Below are 22,811 nucleotides of genomic sequence, written 5' to 3' on the forward strand. Positions count from 1 at the left end.
ATGATAACTAACACAGGTGCAAGTCTAAAAAGCAAGTGTGGAAAATATAGTTCACACGGCTGCTACTCTGAAACCTGCAAAATGTTAGCATTTCTTCTCCTAAGTTGTCTAAATCTTGGGATTCTGAAAGTATTTCTATGTCAACTCTTTGCAGAGTAATTATATGAAGTAAGAGCACAAATCTTTTCTTTTATTCTTAATTGGATGCACTTTGAACCCCTCCGAAGCTTTGTTCTAATTTTTCATTCTAAACCAAGAGGTTTGAGCTGTGAACTGCATCCTTTTATCACCTCTCTGTGCAGGTCTTCAGGCACAGTACATACTTTTTTGTTGTTGTGATTTTTTTTTTGTATATTTGTAGTATTTTTGTCATTTTCTTCCCTAAATGCTTTGCCTACATCTGCCTAGGGCTGTATTTTCTTTCTTATATTTGAGTATTCAATACTTGAATTGAGAATTCATATGACTTAGTGTGTGTTTAGCTTACATTAAACCAGAGACTTTGCACATAGAGGTTCTCAAAGAAATAGCTTCACAGGGTTCTGCAGGGGAGTAAGGACTAAAGTACACTAACAAATCATTTGTGTCTGTTTTGAATGTTTAATATTAATAGCGTTCTTACATTTCTGGGTAACAATACATTCTTTTAAATACTGTACAAATAATTCAGAAAATTGTATTTGTAATGCTATTTTAGTAGTCTAAGCAATCACACAGTCCCCAGTGTTTGTGTTGTACTGCCATTTTACTCCAGTTTGGTGTGGTGGTTATGGTCAAGGGAGTGAAAGCCATAATCGCTGCTGAAGTAACAACTTCATATCCCAACACACAAACACTATACAGTTTCTTACTATGATTCTAAAATGGCCCTATATAAATAATGTTGTTTTAAAACATAGCTGTTGTACTGGGATATTATATTGCTAATCCACTAGGTTTAGGTCCTCTAATCCACTAGGTCCTCTCCCGATGCCTACAGTACTCATCCTTCACCCATAAGCAATATGTCCAAGGTGTGGTGATGTCTGAGTGTGACACACACCCTGGTGTATTTTATTACTTAAGGGCCAAATCTAGCCTTCTTCTCTGAGTCCCTGGAGGTCCCTTCTGCATTGCAGCTAGTTTGGTTCTTATTATGCCAGTGAAGGAGAGCTGGACATGGCATGACCCCCACAAGCCCAGTTATTAGGTCAGGCACTGGGCTTGAGGTTTTGAGCCTAAGTGAATATTGGATAGACTGTGTCTCACATGCACACAGCATATTCATAAAAGATATTGGTTTTGATGCTGGTTTGCTTTCTGTGAGCCATTAGCTGAGTACATTGGGTCAGATTCTGCTCTCAGTTACTCCAGATTTACACTATTGTGACTCCGTTAACTACAGTGGAGTTTGTTCCAGTTTAAATCAGTCTAATTTAGCAGAATCTGTCCAAATGAGCTTTGAAAAGTGATAATCATTTACTCATTTTGAATAATATAGAAGTTCACTTGAGCATACGCTTGATTTATCCTCATTGTCATTAGATTCAGTTTTCCAGTCTTTATTTTGAGCTTTTCTTTACTTAGTGAAATGTGTTAATTTAAACTTTAGCTCTAAAGTACCCAGATTAATTTAAGGTTACTATAGCTGTGTGGGGAGGAAATGTCGAAGCCAGAACAGAGAAATCAGTTTGGTAAACAATTTACTTTGGTCTATTCTATAATGATTAGTATCTAGTTGTTTAACACACAGGCAGAAAACTTTTTTTAGAATATTACATAACTTCATCACAACTGATTCTAAATACTCTGATAAAATAAGACTAAATGTAATCCTAATAATTGCCATCTTCAGTTGAAAGGCAACAAAATTCAATAATTCTATCATGAAAGGTCCTGGGGCATTTGTCACTCAGTATTGCTTGATTTAGGTCAGTAGATAAAGTGAGAAGAGTTCCATATGGCTCAGAATTGACAAGTATACGTAAATGCAGCAATAGAAGTCTGCAAAAAAGTATCTGGGTTCATTCACAGTAAGATAATTCTGTAGAAGAATAACTAGATTTTCTGAAGTAGAGATGAATAAGAGATGGACTGCACTGGTTTTTGCCCAAAGAACAGTGTTTGGGAGAGATACTGTTTGCAGTACTGGTTTTGGTGCTTGTTTATGATCCTCGTCTGATCAGAGTTAATTTCTATCCTTTCTTAAAATTAAACTCTAATTTAGTCTCACATGATTTACTGAATAATCCATTAAGAATCTTCTGATTTGCTAAGCATTTGTTTATACATGTTGCAAATAAAGGGCCAGATCCCTCCAAATGCTAAAGTGCTGCATATCTCCAGTGAAGTGCTAATTGTTTTCAACTCCCCTGGCTTCAATGGGCTTTGATGACACTCAGAACCTCCTATGGTTGTGACCAAAATCTATTAATGGACAAGAAGATATACCTGATGTAAATAAAATTCTAGATAAATATATCCTTAGGAATCCCTTTACAGTCTGTTGGACTTTTTGCCCTAAGGCCTTGTCTTACACTAAAATTGTTAGATCCTAGTGTAGACACCTTGGTGTAAATTGCAACTTGCCTCAGAGCTGCTTGCCCACTTTCTAACAGCACTGATGCAATTCCTGGATCATACTGAGAGAGTACAGTTGTACTAAGGGTGAAATTCTGGCCCCATTGAAATCTATGGGATTTAAGCCACTGATTTCACCCTAAAGGTACAGTTACCCTGTCATTAGAGTACCAGAGTAGGCAAGCCATAACCCATTCAGATGACTGTCTCAAGGGCTAACCTTCTTTTGCTTTTTGCAAATGCAGTGTGTTATTTTGTATACAAAGTCTGTACATTTGAATTCAAATGCCATCCTGTAGTTCTATTTTCCCCACATTTTCTGTACATTTCAGGAAATCTGTCAGCAGTGCAGAATAAGATGATATGCAGGGTAGAAAAACTAACCCAAAAGAACAAGTTTTTCCTCACATAAAACAATATAAATTTCTCAGGAAAAATAGATTTATAATTCTGTTCCTTAAATAAGCCTACTAAACATTAATTTGTAATTCATTTTCCCAGAAAAAAAGTAGAATTACACTGTCATATATTCAACTAAAGATGATATTACATAATACAGGTACATGAACAAATTACAGGTAATTATAAAGATTTATGTGTATAGGTTAATATCTTATCTGCTTTATGATTTATCTACACAGGAAATTATTCTGGAATATTGATTTCTTATCAACACCGTTTATTTATTCTGGAATAAAAATGAATAATCTTATCCAGAATAAGGCATTCTTATTCTAGAGTAACAACATCAATCCATGGAGTTAATCAGGAATAGTTAATACCATTTAATTCACATCCTACTTTACACTGGATTCATTTTCATATGTAGGCTAGCCCTTAGCTATTGACAATTAAAGTGGCATTAATTCAGTTTATCTTAATTTTCTGAATGTGTGTGTCCACACAGAGATTTAATACAGTTTATTTAATCCACTTTAAAAATTAATTCAGGTTAATTTCCTGAGTGTCTCTGTGTAAACAAACCATTAATCATGTTGTTAGTCCCTTAGAAATCAATGGAACTACACATCTGTGTAAGACAAGCATGGCTTGGGATCCAAAGAAAACTCATTTGTTCCATTTTTAAATTCTTCCCACTGTTACTGTTGCTTTTCAAAGAGAACAGACCACATTAAATGACAGGTCATTTTGGGCTATGGAGGGCCATTGAATAGAAATACTGTTATTTTTTTTCTTTGATCAATATCACAACCAGTCCCTAGTATCCACTAGTGTTTTTCTCAAAAATGTGTTGTGAAGCACTAAGGAAATATTTTTCTATTTTATATTTCAGTGTCAGTCAGCACATAGCTTTGAACAGGATTGCCTTAAAGAGTCATATTGGTAGGGTTTAATAGTTCATGCGTTGTAAATGCTGAAATTGGATGTGTCATTGAAAGTTGCTCTCGGGCAACTTTAACTTGCATGACTGGCATTTACTCAGCAGATCACCAAAGGTCTCACTGATGTTCCCCTGAAAGCACTTAAGCAACATATTTTTATAATGGATACATTTTTACTATTTTTTTCTCTAAGCATTAGGCATCAACATGCTTTCCTTGGAAACATGAGCATGCATTTTCATCTCCTCCTACACCTATTTTCCTCAGAAAATATATATTAGTGCCTTCACAGCGGAATTCTATTTTCTTGAGTTCAGTTGTACAATGGGCAATCTGTTTCAAGTAGAAAATCTCCATATTGTGCATTGGCAAGAACAATAAAAGATATGAAGGATCTCACGTATTGGGTGAAAACTGCCTTTAAGGCTCTATTTATTCTGTAGTTGCTGTTGTGACAGGCTGAACTCTGAGGGAGCTTAACAGTAAAATGTTTTAAAAACTCAACCGATTGGAGAATCCTTATGGCACAACAGAAGGTAGAAGCTTTTTAAGCTTTAGAATTGGCATAATTGGTATACCAGCAAGAGTAGACTGTACAGAGCATCTCTTCTAATCTCTGTGCAGTTCCTGTGCCTTACTCAGAGTTGGAAGAAGCTCTTTATTGGATATTAGCATGAAAAGTTTGGATTGTCTGTTGTTGTCCACTGTGGATTGTCCACTGTTCAATTATATAGTCAGTAGGATGGAGTCCCCCTGCTCATGTTCAAATCTGCTTTCAAATAAACCATCAGCCCAATATGTTTAGATGAATTATTCCATAATACCATTTGGATTGTGTGGTAAAACCAACACATTTACAATGGTGTACAGGATACAAGGAAGGTGTACACTGGTGTGAGGAGAAGACTGGTACCACAGCTACTACAGCATTAGGAACAGAAAAACAGAGTATACATCAAAGGCGACTGTTTATTTTATACCAGGCTGCTTAATAGAGGTAGCTAGCACTCACGCAATTGAGCACAGTGTGAGCTGCCTACATACCTTGAGGCCCTGGATTTTATCAGCCTGCTCACAACCTTTTGTGCTTATAGCATTGCTACAGTATGCATGCATTAGTCAAAAAGCCAGAACAGAGCCATAAGTTTTGTCCAATGAAAATATTTGTGAATATCATCAATTTGCTTCACTGTTGTTTCCTAGCATATACTATCGTCTGCTGATAATGTAGCTAACTGCACTGAATTTGTCCACAAATAACTGAGCTGGGGCATTCACTGACTAATGATATTTTACTATGTAGGTGGACTTTCAAATCTAATGTTTAACTGTGTGTATTTATTTGGTTTATGACCTGAATGTGTGCCAATTGCAGACATGAATGGGACCAACCATGACACTTGTATCAAGTCCTGAAATAAATAGAATATTCCTAAAATAAATATCTTAGAAAGGACGGTAAGAAGATTATCCCTCAGTAAAGATAAAGTAGTGCCTCATAGACCCTGTTGGTCTGATTTCACAGTTGTGAAAATCAGGAATAACTCCATTGATGTAAATGGAATTACACCAGTGTAATATCAGTATAAATGGGACTAGTATCCATCTTTTAGGTGAGTCGACATTTAGAGAACGTTTTTGAACTTGTAAAGTTAGGTATAATTTTGGTAAATGTAAGTTTTCCACTTCTTTTCAATATTCGTACATTCTAGTTATAAACTCCATAGCTTTAGCTCATTTTAACTTAAATGGCAGGACATTTAACATTAATATCACATGTAAAATATATATAATGAGAGTGTGGTCATGCCCAAGCTTCTAATGTTCACTTTCACAAGAATGCCAGAACACTTGGATATTCATTGTAAACTGGACTCTTCCTCCTGCGTTTCTTCCTTAGCTAATCAAATGCCTCTGAAATTATACCACACATAAATTTACCTTCCTTGGTCAGATCAGAGAGAAATAAACACTTCCAGTCCCACCCCCACCCCCTAATGTAGTGGGCCCAATTCTGATGTCAGGTATACAGGTATAGAGTAGGAATAACTCCAGTGATCTACGTGACTTTGGAGATACTCTGGATTTACCCTGCTTAGGTGAGGTCAGAATATGGTCCAGCTTCTCTACCTTTGATACAAGTGAAAAGCCAATTTTTTAATACAGTCTGAAAGCTGAAGAGTTGCATAAATTCCACCTCCATGGTCTGGATGAATGGACTATAAGGTGGATAGAAAGCTGGCTAGATCATAGGGCTCAATGGGTAGTGATCAATGGCTCCATGTCTAGTTGGCAGCTGGTATCAAGCAGAGTGCCCCAAGGGTCAGTCCTGGGGACGGTTTTGTTCAATATCTTCATTAATGATCTGGAGGATGGTGTGGATTGCACCCTCAGCAAGTTCACAGATAACACTGAACTGGGAGGACCAGTAGATATGTTGGAGGGTAGGGATAGGATACAGAGGAACCTAGACAAATTAGAGGATTGGGTCAAAAGAAATCTGATGTGGTTCAACAAGGACAAGTGCAGAGTTCTGCACTTAGGATGAAAGAATCCCATGCACTGCTACAGACTAGGGACTGAGTGGCTAGGCAGCAGTTCTGCAGAAAAGGACCTAGGGGTTACAGTGGATGAGAAGCTGGATATGAGTCAACAGTGTGCCCTTGTTGCCAAGAAGGCTCACAGCATTTGGGGCTGTATAAGTAGGAGCATTGCCAGCAGATCGAGGGAAGTGATCATTCCCCTCTATTCGGCATTGGTGAGGCCTCATCTGGAGTACCGTGTCCAGTTTTGGGCCCCACACTACAAGAAGGATGTGGAAAAATTGGAAAGAGTCCAGTGGAGGGCAACAAAAATGATTAGGGGGCTGGAGCACATGACTTATGAGGAGAGAATGAGGGAACTGGGATTATTTAGTCTGCAGAAGAGAAGAATGAGGGGGGATTTGATAGCTGCTTTCAACTACTTGAAAGGGGGTCCAAAGAGGATGGATCTAGACTATTCTCAGTGGTACCAGATGACAGTACAAGGAGTAATGGTCTCAAGTTGCAGTGCGGGAGGTTTAGGTTGGATATTAGGAAAAACCTTTTTCACTAGGAGGGTGGTGAAGCACTAGAATGGGTTACCTAGGGAGGTGCTGGAATCTCTTTCCTTAGAGGTTTTTAAGGTCAGGCTTGAGAAAGCCCTGGCTGGGATGATTTAGTTGGGGATTGGTCCTGCTTTGAGCAGGGGGTTGGACTAGATGACCTCCTGAGGTCCCTTCCAACCCTGATATTCTATGATTCCACCCAGCCTCTTTTCTCCTGCTCCTCAAACATCACTCTACATAAAGCTTTCTGTACACAAAACCCATTTTATTGAGCGTTATGTTGAAGGAAATTAATTTATCCGTGAGAATAAATTTCTGGAATGTCTTACTTTCAGTCCTGACTATGAAACAATGATAAGCTTCTTATTAAAATTTGGTGTGGGGGGGGGGGATGAGAGGCAGCAGGGGACGGTTGTTATATAAACCTTCTCTGTGAAGTTATTTGTGTACAACTATAGGGGGTTGCTTTTCTGTAATAGTAACTAGTGGGTATTTGCTTTACACTGCACGCTTTACACATACAGAGACAGGAAAGCATGCTAATCTGTTTTGCATAGGTTTCTTTTATGGTTTTGGTTATTTGGGTTATCTGGCCCTCCATCTGCAGGGTAGGGGTTACTATAATTAATTTTCTATTTTCTGCTTTTATTGACTCATGGTTTTAGGGATAGATTGTATATCCCCTTGCCCTTGAAAATATCTTTCGGGGGAGTTCTGTCAAAACCCTAACTATTTTCCCACCCTTTACCATTGAGGACAATAGCTCTGAGACAACCTGTGGCTTGTTTCTGGAGGTATTGTAGTTTTTGCAGCCTTCTGATGCACCCTCATACTTTGGTTTGTCTCAGTCTTGGTACTCTGTTTTCCTATATTTTTAGCTCTCTTCTCCACTGCTTCCAATTGTGTCAAAGCTGTGACATCCTGCTGTGCAACCCCTTTTTTGACATTCTTTGGTGGGAGGTGATTCCCACTGTGCCCTTCATCTGAGTCAGGCTCACAAGGTTAACATTTCCAGTGCACTGCACGGGTTCCTTTCCCTTAGGTGTGGAACAGATTCCTGCATCTGCCTGTACTCCTATCTGAATGAAGATATAAGAGAAAAATCTGATTAGCAGTCACTTCATATATGGCTTGTCTAACTAAGCTGGAACTAACATCACATAGCTTGAACATATGAAAATAGCAAATAGCATTTAACATTGCAAATCCACAGATTGTTAGAAGTTATTAGGGGAATTTTAGCTCTTTGCTTGAAATCAGAATTATGATTGATAGAAACGGTATTGTACAACCTAACTCTAGTTACACATTTTACAGAAGCTACCATTTCCATTAAATGGGTAAGAAAGATCTATGTTGACAAATTGTTGCTGTCACTTAAAAAACCAAAAACAAAAATGAACTGTTTTCAAAATCAACTATAGCTCAAATTGTATCTGCTTTCTCACTTGTTTAAATAATAAATTATTATTTCCGCTGGTTACTTAATGAAGAAATCATACACAGATTTTAATTATTAAAAGAATAACAAAATAAATCAGCAGAAAATAGAATGTCAAGGAATAATGGACCAAGTTCATTTATGGAGCTCCACTGGAATCAATACAGTTATCTTAAAGTCAGTGGAATTGCACCAAACGTGAATGAACCTCTAAAGTTTTCACCATCCACACGTAAGAAAGAAGCAAACAGGTAAATGTTTTCAATTAAAGTAAATGAGGGCCTGATCTTGCAAACCCTCACTCAAATGAAACATCCCATTGAACTGAACCTGTATGAATAAAGTTATTGTCTTTGAAAGACTGCGTCTTCAATTTATATGGTATCTAATTAGACATTAAGGAAGAGAGACACACACGGATGTTCAAACCTTTGGAATAATACATTAAATATTTTAAAGTAGTTTTGACAGTTTTGTGGTTTCCTTCCGGCTCTTTAGAATTCCATTTTCCTCTCTGTGCCGCACAAATCAAGTTAACACACAGCCAGTCTGTGAAATCTAAGGGGCAGTTAATTGTAGTTTTAATGTTATTGAAAACCTTACTTGTATTGGGTAGCTGGACTGGGCTAAGAAGTGACATTAAAAGCACAGATCAAAATGTATAGGCTCCCAATTTAAATTTGTTTAGTAATTATTAATATTAAAGAAATCCCTATAGATTATGGCTAAAAAAAGCATGCAAACAATTTATAAATCCTTCGACAGAAGAGCTGTAATGCTAAAATACCAGTTTTTCTGCAGTATGAGCCACTGAAAACAAAATCAAGTTTCTGTATCTTTTTGAGATTGTAGGATTGAAAGAATCCTCATTCACTTCAATACCTTGCTTGCTCACTATAACAAAATAGGCAGAGTAGAGTATACAAGTAGAGTAGAACACAACATTAATGAGTGTTTCTGCAAGCCCAAAGGAAACCAATGCACTTAATTTTAGGATTACAACTATGGCAATATCTCAATGATTAGTCTGAAATTGGTAGTTGTGACAGTTTACATGTCTATACTTCCACTCTTCCAGAAGAATCCCCAAATGCCTTACAGACTGCATATACAGTCATGAAATCTCTTGCCAACCACTGAACCATAGCCACACGGAGTGGAAGTGCAGTATGACAGGTATTCTGTGTCAGTAATGTTTCACAGCAGTTTTTAGAAAGGACATTTGATGCTAAATGCACCAGAAGAAACTATGGGTAGCCAAACTGTAATAATTTCAATTAGAATTTGGATAGGGCACTAACAAACACTTTCCACTCATGTGCCATGAAATCTTTAAAGAGTGGTCAGGGACTTGGTTTTGTGTGTTATGAATAAGCTTGACCTTGCAGTTCTTTGGCATCCAAATCTCTCATTCTCTTCAATGGATTGACACCTACAAGGTATGTCTCTGCTACAGTCTTGCTTCTCTTATAACAGAAGGACTGGAAAAATCAGGAGACTGAATGATAGTGAGCCTTGATCCCTAGGGAGCTGATTCAGATCGAATCCAGATTAGGTCTGTTTTTAGTCTATATGAAATGTGTGGGCCTTAGTTCAGTTCTTATGAAGTGTGCATATTGCATAATCACTGCTCCATTTGTTACTAGTTGGCATCCTTATTGGTGGCCTCAGCACAGAGATCATAAACTAACCTGGTCTTAAAAGTGGAATTAGCATCTTGCCCCTACTGGTGTTCCCTCTAGAAAATGTATATTGACAAGGCAGTATGGAGAAATTCAGATACCATGTGTTGCCTGTACTAGTCTTGTTTCATAGAGAAATAGCCTTAGGAAGTGAAGGCCTCTCAGTCTAGCACTCTTCTTAAGCACTCTATGTGGTTAATGTTTGTAGAGAGTAACTAAAATAACAATTGTTCTAGCGCTTCTTTAATATTGTCTTAAGTGAAACAGTTTTGTGCAAATGACTAAATATGGCTAGTCAATGGTGATTGCTACAGAGATGCTGCAGAACAAGCATGGCAAAAATTAACTTAAGTGCATCATAGTATCAGTAATAAAGCAGTAACTTCTGCTTCAATTGTGACTACAACAAAATCTCTTAGAGAAAAGGGATCTGGTACACAGCATATAGGATTAAACAGTCAAACTTTCTCTTGAATGGCAGAGTTTTATAGTCTTTGGAAAAGGCACACATAAATACAAATAAATCATTTATTTGATGCCCTGATGTAGCAAGAGGAATATCAGTAATGCCATCTGTATTGTACCACTGGTTTTAAATGACAAAGCTGTAGAACAGAAATCTTAAAAAAAATACAACCGTTTTTTGTATACTCATGGACAAATGTAACATTAAAGGTCAAATGTATATAACTTAGTCTTTCTAGCATATAACAACAAAGCTAAAATACAATGCTGTTTACGAAATATATAACTTTAAAAATATTTATAATGTCCATAACTGCCTACTTCCTTGCTGTGCAATAGGTTAAATCTTTGTTTAAAATAAAGAATCACATCATAAAAAGGTGCCCTTCAGGCTCTTTTCATAATACATTTATTCAAACATAAAAGACATGATTTAAACATATGCCTAAATGTACTTAAAACCTAGATTTTGTATGTGTTTTTTTTTTTTATTCACCAAATCTCAAACCAACACGTAGCTTGGGTTCATCACTCTTCATTGAATAATATACGTGTTTCATTTCACTTTAGTCAGAACAATGTCACCCATAGTATTACCAGCTTTTGGGAAAGAGGAGATTTAGAATGGCTTATTTTTCTTCTGGGGGTCTTTTCTTCATTGTCATGAAGGGCTGTTCCTGTGAGGTGTAGAACCCACATATTGAGAGTTCCAACGAAAGATAATGGCAGTTAAGGGAGCTACCAGTTTGCAGGGCAGAGCCATCATATATAGAAATATACTTACCCTTTTCCTTTTCTCACTCTTCCTCTTTACCTTTTCATTGCTTCTTCTTGTGAAAGAGGGCCTGGAAATCTGCCTGCAATATACAGGTTCCTGCAATATACAGATTTCTTTGTCATAAATTCATTTCATGCTTTCTCTCTCTGACCAAGCCCTTTTACAAATGCCTCAGTGGTGAATTTTGCCTTCTGTCTACTGGATTGGAATATTTTTTGTTCAATGAAGCAAATGGGATGTAACTATCCAGGCCATTTGCACTGTAGGGTGCTTCACTCCCATGCAGACTGACAACAGCACCTTTCATTAAATTCACAGATGTATTAACATGAAGATAATCTGATCACCTTTACAATGCACAATGTTATTACCATAATATAGTATTACTATACTACATTACTTCCTCCCCACAGGAATCAAGCGACTAGAATAATAAGTGCTGAAGCAGAATGTGTGACATGGTATCAGCTGCTAAAATTTACTAAATCTTTTTCGTATCTTTCAATTTTATTTATTATTTGTATTATCATAGTACCCACAAAGTGGTAGTCTAGACACTATCCATGCACACAGATATAAATCCTGCTTGCCTCAAAGATCCTATATCTTCTTAGTGTTGCAATCTTTTTTCTTTTAATTGGACAAAACTTTAAAGGAGTGTCATGGGAGGACAAAAACGTCAATTGATTCTGTTACAATTAACCATGCAAATGGATGCACATTACTGCAGTCTGGTAGGAGTAATTCAAACCTTCATTCCTAGCATGCTTGGGAAAAGTTTCATCAGACACAGCAGCAAAGAAGCAGATGGAAAACATCTTGCAGCTTTTACAGGAAGCAAATGCTGGATTGGGGAAACTATGGAATCATTGATTTGAAGTATGATTGATTGTGGCATCCAAAACAGAATCTGTACATTTTGCAAACTGCCACATGGAGATCCTATTGCTGGGGAGGAATGGGGAGGGATAGTGCGGAAGCAGCAAGAGTGCTATCTAGATATTCAGGATAAAAGAAAACAGCATGGTGATAATGTAAAAATGGCTTATAATTAAACAATGATGAATTTTAGTTGTAACAACAAGCAGTGCTAAAAGAAACTTGCCTCCAATCATAGTCTACTCTAACTCAATAGTCCGCCTCAACTTCTTGTGTTGGAACTAGCAGCAAGCATTATATTATCTCCAGGTGGAATGGAATAAGATGTAGTGCTCTTTATGGTGATGCCATACCACATCATTACTCGGTAGGCTAATACAATTCCAGCAGTAACCCCAAGCTGTTTTGCCTTTGTCAGTGTGCTCCGTGTTGTTCAGTTTTAACTGTATTACAATTACTTCAACTAAGTTAACTTCAAGAGCATTTTACACAGACTTGCCTTGGGTTATTAACTTTTACAATGTCAACAAGTTTTCACTAACACATTAATCTTAATTAGAATACAAGTGGAGGCTTTAGACCAGTAAAACCAAAGAAATAGTATCAGATAATTCTTTTCAAAGAAAAGGAATTGTTTTAGCCAGTTAGAGGACAGAGATGCTGTTGAATCACTGTCCTCACTACTGTACAGCTATGTTACTCCAATTCCTGTGCTCTGACTGATTTATTAAAATATTTTTAATCATGAGTTACGAAAACCCTGCCACTCTTTTTGGATGAAGTCCATTAGCCACCAATCAGTGCATCAATTTGTCTGACAGCTGTATAGCTGCTTCCTAAACTGGAATAGAAATGCCTCAGCCATTCACAGTTTCCCCTTAACCTGACTCTTGACCCTAACCTTGTTTCCAAATCTCATTACTTTTCAACCAAGCCTTTTTGGGATCCCTTTCTCATTAAGCAAACTTGTTCTTTGTTTCCTCCTATGTGAAGGATGCCAGGGTGTCTCTTTGTGTCCCTAAATACACCAGAATAGACCTTTGATGTTCACCTCAAGATAGGGTTGCCACTGCTGTTTACCCCTGCCTGTTAGTTTCCTTATGAAGTCTCTGACAGTTCTTCTTTAGCATTTGACTTGTATTGTATGTCATATAATAGGAATTTATTAACATTCTAAGTCTTCCCTGGAGATAATTTTCTCTCACCCCCTGTCTGGAAGAGTTTGTCTCAAGACACACTATCTTTGAGTGACCTATTATTAATTAGGCATAGAGAACATATTTTTAGTATATATACATAACTCCTCACATTTTCCCATGTATATACATTTTACAATGGTTATGATGACCAACATGACAGAGGCTTTCATTAGAGACCTAACATGAAATTCTTTTGGTGAACTGTGGCAATCCCTGTACCCTGTTCCAGCTGGTCATAAAGCTGTTGCTATTGGAATATAAATCTGCTGCTCTGAATGTGATTTCTGGATATTGCACATTTTATTATTTATTTGTACTGTGTTAGTGTCCAAGAGCCTAATTGTATTAAGAATGGTACAATTGTACATTTGTATGTATGGTTTTCTTGCTGGTAGAAATCTTTTTTTATTTTTTAAGGGAGTACTCTTTTGTGTGATGGGGTCTTGCTTGCTTGTTGCAATGGGACCACAATAGACAGTGACTTAAAAATGAAGGGTAATTATGTGATCACCAATGGAGATTGGTGCAAAATCATACAGCTTAATTGTCCACTCTCTCCAGACTCATTCTCAACTAGAAAACACCTCTTGCCAATTAAAACAACAAAAGGATGTAAATAATTGTGTTCCCTTGGGGGAGCCTTACATCTGTTTCTAAATGCTTGACACAAACAATAATGGATTTTGCTGGTGCCATTTGTGACAGCATCAAATAAGCACACAGACAAGTACTATGGATTTTAAAGGCCTGTGGCCACAACTTTATTGATTTTAATATGGATCATAGTTACTCAGCACCTCTTAGTCCCTGCAGTCTGAAACATCACTAAAGGCCTTGAAAACTGCCTGGGCACAAAGCTTGTGTGCAACCAGTTAGGCTGTGACCCCTTTGTAGCCACAAGCATTAAAGGGGTCAGATTCATCAGATTCATTGTACCCTATCTTGAGACCCATCCCCACACCTGACTTACTCCTGTGTGTCCTTTAGTCTACTAATAATTAACATGAACCCCATTCCTGAAGAAAAAAGAATGGACAGCACAACCCTAACTACTACAGAATCCACCCTAAAGGTCTCACAGTTCTACAACATTAGTCCTAATAAAACAAAACGAACCCACTGCTGCCATACTGTTGTTGGGGAATGATCATTAGTGAGGCTTAAAATTAAGACATCCCTCAAAATGCAACACAGAGAAAATTTACTAACAATGGGGTTTTGTTTTTGTTTTTGATTTAAAAACATGAATGAAAAATCTCTGAAAATTCATGTTTAAAAATTATAAAGAAAATATTGATATTTTGAGATCATGGTGCTCTTTATTCCTTCTCCCCCCTCCACCACACCAGTGTATGTGATATAATGTACACACACTGAATTATGATACTGAAATATAAAAAGGAAGCATTGCTAAATGGTAAGATTTAAAGTTTTGTTAGTTAAACTTTGATAATTTACAAATTATGACTAGTGAATGAGTTTAGAACAGATAACACTTAGGCCAAGGCCTTATGGTCATGAGGGTGGTTTTTGCCAGTTTTTCTAATCATGTATAAATTTGCTGTTTCTGACAGGGCAAAGGTAAAATGTTGTAGTGGATGATTTTATGTAGAAAAGTACACAAACAGATTATGACAAGAAACTCCCTTTACTAGGAAAACCTAGGAGCAGGGTGACACAAACAGAATAACAAACAAAAAAGGTGTTAAAATTGAAGCTTGTGCATGTGCACTGTATGGGTTACCTACAACAAATGCTTGACATGCTTAATGCTGATTGGAGAAATATTAAAACATATGTAATGTGGAAGACCCAAGTGAACAAGCTGCAAATTGGACAAACACTGGACCAGACACTAAAAGAACAGGACTGAAGAACCACACCAGTTATCAGAGGTGGCAATGACTATCATGAAGAACAGGCGAACTTCCCGGTGCCCCTGAATGCGGTAACTTGGGCCTCCTACCATTTCCAACTTTTCTGTTTATTGTTTGGCATAAGCATATGTTCACAAACTAAAAGGCACTATAGTAATATCTGAAAACGTACAAAATAAAGGAGAAAATTGATTAACCCTAAATTGGTTGGATTGGGATAGTTTCCCACCTTACAGTATGCAAATCATACTCCTGCCACAAATAGGGTCCCATTAGCCGGCCTTCCTGAAAAAAAAAAATACTGATATCTGTAGAATTCACTAGATGGGAGAATGGGAGGGAAACTACATCACACATTCAATATGCTACAGGAAGAAAATCCCTTCTTGACCCAGACAATTGGTTCAGGCTCTTTGTGTAATAATGAATCTTCTTGAATTTGTCTCCAAAACTTGTTGTAGGCACAAGTCTGCCAAAAGCAAATCTGTATATTTTCCCAAATGTTAATCTATGCCAAACTGAGGTACATGAGACAAGAAGGCAAAGGGTGTAGAAAATATATGAAATGGAGGATTCTGCCAACAGAGAAGCAGATGAGTGGTCTACCAGATTGGTGCACCTTCTTAGAACCACTAGGGGAAAACTAATAAGCTTTAGCTTCATCCCATCAGCCCCAACAACAACAAAAAAGTCCATTAATCACTTTCATTCACCAATGAGAGAAGAGTTTATCATGACACTTGCCTATCTGAGGCAGCAGGTGTTTTCAGACTAAGGGAAAAAGGGGTTTTGAGATGTTAACTGCCTAATGTTGTACCAGTAAAAAAAGTATTCTCCAGGTTCTTTTTCTGTGCTCAGTGACTTAAGCAGCTGACAATGAACAACCAGCCTTTTAATGTCTATTAAATAACAAAGGAAGAAAAACTGACTAAGCTTAAAATGTATGAAAAATCAAATAAGCTACACATTCATTCTAAAAGAGTCCTTTCCCTTTCTTTCGTTTAAATATTCTTTTTAAAGAGGCTTTTGCTTAAAAGACTCTTCTTAACAAGTAGCCTCCTTTTGGGATTAAGGATCCAGGTATTGTCTCAGACTAATATTTCAAAACCATACACAAAATGGACATAGGAAAGGACTATCTGTACTCACTCATGTTAGAAGTGTTGGAGCATTACAGCTCAGGCAAGGTACCTACGTTTCCAGATAAACTGTTAGACCTGGGTGCCTAGTCAAAGGAATGTGGAAAGCTTGGTTTCTTCATTCCATCGCCTTCCCAGTGGTCTTTCTTGCCTGGTGTAAGTCTAGTTATAGCTTCAGCCTGTTGTCATTGGTCTCAGAAACAAGGATTTGAAGTTCCAGAATCAGAGACCGAAGAAATTCAGGACAGTCTAAAATCCAGGACAGTGAAAGAACCCAAAAGGAGAAGATTCTCTAGCAAGTGTCCTCTACAAAATATCCAGATTGGCTTTCTGTAACTCTAAATATAGATGTGCTCCAATTTTCCAGACCTTTTGTTTCATTTCCATGGTGATTTACGACTTCATCAAAAAGCCTTATTTACTGCTCTTACTATAGTACTTTTAATTTCCATCATGCCTGGTAAAGATAATGTTGTCCTTGCTTTTACCAATGTTTTCACAATCATGTATTTCCAGGTCAGATTAATTTTTTTAAAAATCTTTCACCTAGAGCTGAGATAGTAATAAACAAAAAATTGGAAAACAAAAACTAAACAAAAAAACTTCAGTTTGGTTTGAACAGAAACAAATCTCTTTTTTCATCAAAATTGTTTTTCCTTGTTTCATTTTGCAGTGTGTTTTTATTAGATACATATATTTTAAATAATGTCCTGGTTAGTGCTGTAATAACCAAAACTAACCATTTCAACCATTTCCAAAATTATTTTTCCTTTTGCCCAGCTCTACTTTCACCTAATTTATTTTAGATTTAAAACGTCTAAAAACAGCTAGATTCTACACTCCAGTGAGGCAGATCCTGCTAATTACCAATTGATACCACTGGAGTGTAGAATCTAGCTGTTTTTGTTGCCTGCCTCTCTGATCCCATACAACAGGGTCCAGCAAGATGGTGTTCATTGAAAAAGGAACGTTTGTTTTAATTAACAGTTCCATCACAGTCCCTGCTAAGGAATCCATAGACAGGAGGAGAAGCTAGTGTTGGAAGATTAGGGAAAAGGGAATCTACCCTAAAATTACTATAATGAAATGAATGTGGGATAGATAACAATAAGTTAAAATCCCTTTCTTCTATGAATAAAATCAGCTATACAGTGCTGAGTTATAGAGGTATTATAATGAAGGTTAGAGTGTTGTGGAGGTGAGAGCTGCAAAAAAGCATTTTAAAAGCAGTAGAACATTTAATAGATTTGGAAGGCAGATCATGTCAGTCCAACTTAGTAATCACTGGCATCTCAAAGGAGGAGGAGCAGAATAATATGATTTCTCATATACAACAATTTCTGACAGTGCTAATGAGTATGGAGCAAAATACAAAGAGGGCCCTCTGATCTCTACCATTAAAACCAGCTCCCCAGGCAAAGACTTCATCCTGTCATTCACAAGCCCATTTGCTTTCAGAATAAATAAGACACAGTATTTTCACATCTGCAGTGGAGACAATGAGGCACTGACTTTCTGAGGATGAAGAGACAACAGGTGATTTCATACCATCAGATATAAAAAAATCAGCTCCAATTAAAATTTTTACAGCCCAAACATTTACTCAGATACCTCCTCACTCAGCAAGGACAGTGCACCAACATTCTGTTCCCTGCTCAAACCCCTGCCCCACACCCCCAAAAGTTGGTGATTCAAAAGTGGCTTTGTCACCACTGAGCCATAACTGCATGAGCCCTTGAGCACCAACTCAAGCAAGGGGTTCATGCTGTTGGAGATTCCATTTTAAAGATAAGATGACCACTTTTTTTCTTTAAAACCTCATAGTGCTTTCCTGAAAAGTTGGGTGTTTAAGCTGATATCTTATCCAAATTCCAACAAGTAGTCACAGAAAGCCACCTAACTAGCACTGCAATTCAACGTGAACTTGGTATTCATGACTTTCTAACTACGATCTGTTGTGCAGTGTTGTTGCTGATCCAGAATGCGTGCCATATTCCACACCGAAGGTGGCTGCCTTTCCATGGGTGTGTGTGTGTGCAACGTGCAGAACATTTTGGGATGAAGAGTACTATTGAAATAGTTTATTTACTGAGTGGTTTCAGAGTAACAGCCGTGTTAGTCTGTATTCGCAAAAAGAAAAGGAGGACTTGTGGCACCTTAGAGACTAACCAATTTATTAGAGCATAAGCTTTCGTGAGCTACAGCTCACTTCCTCAGATGCATATCATGGAAACTGCAGTAGGCTTTATATATACACAGAGAATATGAACCAATGCCTCCTCCCACCCCACTGTCCTGCTGGTAATAGCTTATCTAAAGTGATCATCAGGTGGGCCATTTCCAGCACAAATCCAGGTTTTCTCACCCTCCACCCCCCCACACAAATTCACTCTCCTGCTGGTGATAGCCCATCCAAAGTGACAACTCTTTACACAATGTGCATGAAAATCAAGTTGGGCTATTTCCTGCACAAATCCAGGTTCTCTCACATCCCCCCCACCCCCATACACACACAAACTCACTCTCCTGCTGGTAATAGCTCATCCAGACTGACCACTCTTCAAGTTTAAATCCAAGTTAAACCAGAACATCTGGGGGGGGGTAGGAAAAAACAAGAGGAAACAGGCTACCTTGCATAATGACTTAGCCACTCCCAGTCTCTATTTAAGCCTAAATTAATAGTATCCAATTTGCAAATGAATTCCAATTCAGCAGTTTCTCGCTGGAGTCTGGATTTGAAGTTTTTTTGTTTTAAGATAGCGACCTTCATGTCTGTGATTGCGTGACCAGAGAGATTGAAGTGTTCTCCGACTGGTTTATGAATGTTATAATTCTTGACATCTGATTTGTGTCCATTTATTCTTTTACGTAGAGACTGTCCAGTTTGACCAATGTATATGGCAGAGGGGCATTGCTGGCACATGATGGCATATATCAGATTGGTGGATGTGCAGGTGAACGAGCCTCTGATAGTGTTGCTGATGTTATTAGGCCCTGTGATGGTGTCCCCTGAATAGATATGTGGGCACAATTGGCAACGGGCTTTGTTGCAAGGATAAGTTCCTGGGTTAGTGGTTCTGTTGTGTGGTATGTGGTTGTTGGTGAGTATTTGCTTCAGGTTGCGGGGCTGTCTGTAGGCAAGTACTGGCCTGTCTCTCAAGATTTGTGAGAGTGTTGGGTCATCCTTTAGGATAGGTTGTAGATCCTTAATAATGCATTGGAGGGGTTTTAGTTGGGGGCTGAAGGTGACGGCTAGTGGCGTTCTGTTATTTTCTTTGTTAGGCCTGTCCTGTAGTAGGTAACTTCTGGGAACTCTTCTGGCTCTATCAATCTGTTTCTTTACTTCTGCAGGTGGGTATTGTAGTTGTAAGAAAGCTTGACAGAGATCTTGTAGGTGTTTGTCTCTGTCTGAGGGGTTGGAGCAAATGCGGTTGTATCGCAGAGCTTACTGAGTGTTATTCCATGTATCTGGGATGAAGCAGCTAACCCTTGTTTATGAATAAAATACAAATGCACATTCACTGCAGTTCAAATACATGTATGCATATACAAAGAAAATCAGGTATAAGTTTTCAGACTGATTACTCTTAATTTATAGCCTTGCATGGTGTCAAGTATTAGGGGGTAGCCATGTTAGTCTGCATCCACAAAAAAATGACACCACCTCATCAGTTATTGGGAGTGGACTACACCCACCCTGATGGAATTGGCCCTGTCAACACTGGTTTTCCACTTGTGAGGTAACTCCCTTCTCTTCATGTGTCAGTATAATAATGCCTGCATGTGTAATTTTCACTCCATGCATCTGAAGAAGTGGGCTTTTTACCTACAAAAGGTTATGCCCAAATAAATCTTTAATCTTTAAGGTGTCACCGGACTCCTTGTTGTTTTCTTAATTTATACTATGTAGAAAATGTTTTAATTGTAATAAAGTAAAAAAACAACATATTTTTAAGTTTCTGTCTATGTACCTTGGAAACAAACTTTTAGTAATATTAAAATTAGCAATATATCCAGTTAACTTTTCTAGTGACCATATTAATTTTATAGGGGAATACAGATATCTGCTAAGTGAATGACTCACATCATCTCTAGATCCTTGGTGGATGTTCCACAAGGCTTATACTGATTGAGGTGGAATTTATTTTCCAAATTATATATAACTATCATAATATGTTGTAATTTGCAGATAAAAGGAAACAACAATTATTTCTATATACCAGACAAATAAAACTGCATTTTGTAACATATAATGAAAGATTTCTCCAATTGACACATAATTCAATCCAAAATATTATGGAGCTTAAACAACAATGAATATTAATTTACCCCAAAACAGCAAAGTTGATTAGTTACACCAATTTTGAGCCTATAATTTAATGATCCATTATAAAACATTTTCCTCCTGCATCCTTATTATTTATTATGATAATTAATGCCTTGCATCTGGACAGGGCACAATTTGTCATTTGTATTATTAAGTCAACATCAGTATATGCTTGGAAAAGACACAATCTTTGGTAGAGGACTGTTCATATTTTGTTTTCTTACCATGTCACTACACCAACAAAAGGTCCAAACCAATAAACACTTAAGCATGCAACAACTTAATTATGACTGTATTTAATGTAGATAGTCCTATCAAACCATATCTTTGGCTATTACACTCTTACAAATCCTACCCTCAGTCAATTATCAACATCAGCAAGGACTCATCCCCCTGAAGCAAAAGTTGGGGAAGATTGTAGCCACATAGTTATTGTTTCATTTACTCTGGGCTAGATTCCCTCCAAACTTATATTGTAATTCTTAGTAGCAAAGATTCCTTCATTTTCATTTCTTCTTTTGTTTAAAATTTCCAAGGATTTTATTGGTATTTATTATACAAATAAATAAGGGGGAAAATTGGTGTAACTAATCAACTTTGCTGTTTTGGGGTAAATATTGGGGGACAGAGAACAGAAAAAAAAGCAAAAACTAGACAAGTAAGAGTACTTCTGACCTAGCTCTCTGCTGCAGAAGGAGAAATGGCTGCTTGGTAATCTGGATGGCCCAGCTAACCAAGCCATCTTCTCTCCTTCTGAGTCAGCTTCCCACTCTGGAAGAAGGAATGATTGCTCGGTAACCTGGGGTGCCCAGGGTACTGAGCTATCATCTTTCCTTCTGGAGCTGGGTCTGGGTAGTTTCAGCACTTCCTTTTTTAAGGACGCAAGCACTGACATACATATATGCTTAAGCATCTTCTCTACTACATTGCCTTACTTTAATAGACAGCCTCGCAGTTACACTTAGACTAATTTATTAATATAAACACATCTGCCAAATGTAATGTATTGGGCTTTCTTTACATAATCAGTAATTACATAAATTTGATTGGTCCAAAATTTGGGTGAAAATCAGTAAAAATCAAATAGCTTTTGTAAAACTTGTGAATTTTTTAGTAAAAATCCACAAAAATGGAAATGAAGGGCCTTGTTACTAGCCAAACTGAGTCTGGTTTGACAGAGGCTAAAATAATCACTTGGAGGATGACAACAATGTGTAAGGAGCTGAGGTATTTTTATCTTTAAAGTAATTAAAGAAGAAAGTACAACATGCCAGTCCTTTATTAGTCTTTTTAAAGGGTCACCTCTGCTTAAATCATACATTTTTCTGCATTTATTGTTACATTCGGCAAAATATTTTAAAATAATTTCTCCATGGAATCTATTGCTCTTTGGTCTTCTACATTTTGAAACAACTTTTCACATGTCATAGAGAGTGGGATGTTAAAGAAAGTCTTATGATTCTCTGTAATTCATCTCTATCTGTATCGGCATTTTGATGTAACCCATGACTGTAGAATCTGAATGCTTCATATTCAGGACTAAGGGTGGCATAGTTAGGCCTTTCTGTTAACTCTGATTTCTGGCTCAGGAACAGATCAATATTACCATTTCATTTACCTTTTTCATTTATAGTATTAAATTGCATCATCCATACAAGGGCTTAGGAAAGGAAAAGATGATCCTCATGAACTGGCTTTTGGGCAGGAAACTTTTAGTAAAGTGATGAAGCCATTGCTGAAACCCCTCAAAGTAAATCCAGAACTCAGGTGACATGGAAAAACCTTAGGTACCTGTGTTGATGCAGGCAGAAAAAGAAGAGGAGTGCAGGATGATTGGAATGCTCCATACTTTTACAAACACTGAAAAAGAAACTAGAGTATTGGAAGAATGGTAAATACCATACTAAAAACCTCTAGAACTATTGAAAATCCTACCTGAGCAGTCATAGCATGATACCTTATCTACGTATATGTACTGAGAAAAAAACAATTTCTAGAAGAAAAATCTTTGATTCAGAGGGAAGATGGATAGAG

This window comes from Lepidochelys kempii, chromosome 4 (genome assembly GCF_965140285.1).
Source record: "Lepidochelys kempii isolate rLepKem1 chromosome 4, rLepKem1.hap1, whole genome shotgun sequence".
Classification (NCBI taxonomy): Eukaryota; Metazoa; Chordata; order Testudines; family Cheloniidae; genus Lepidochelys; species Lepidochelys kempii.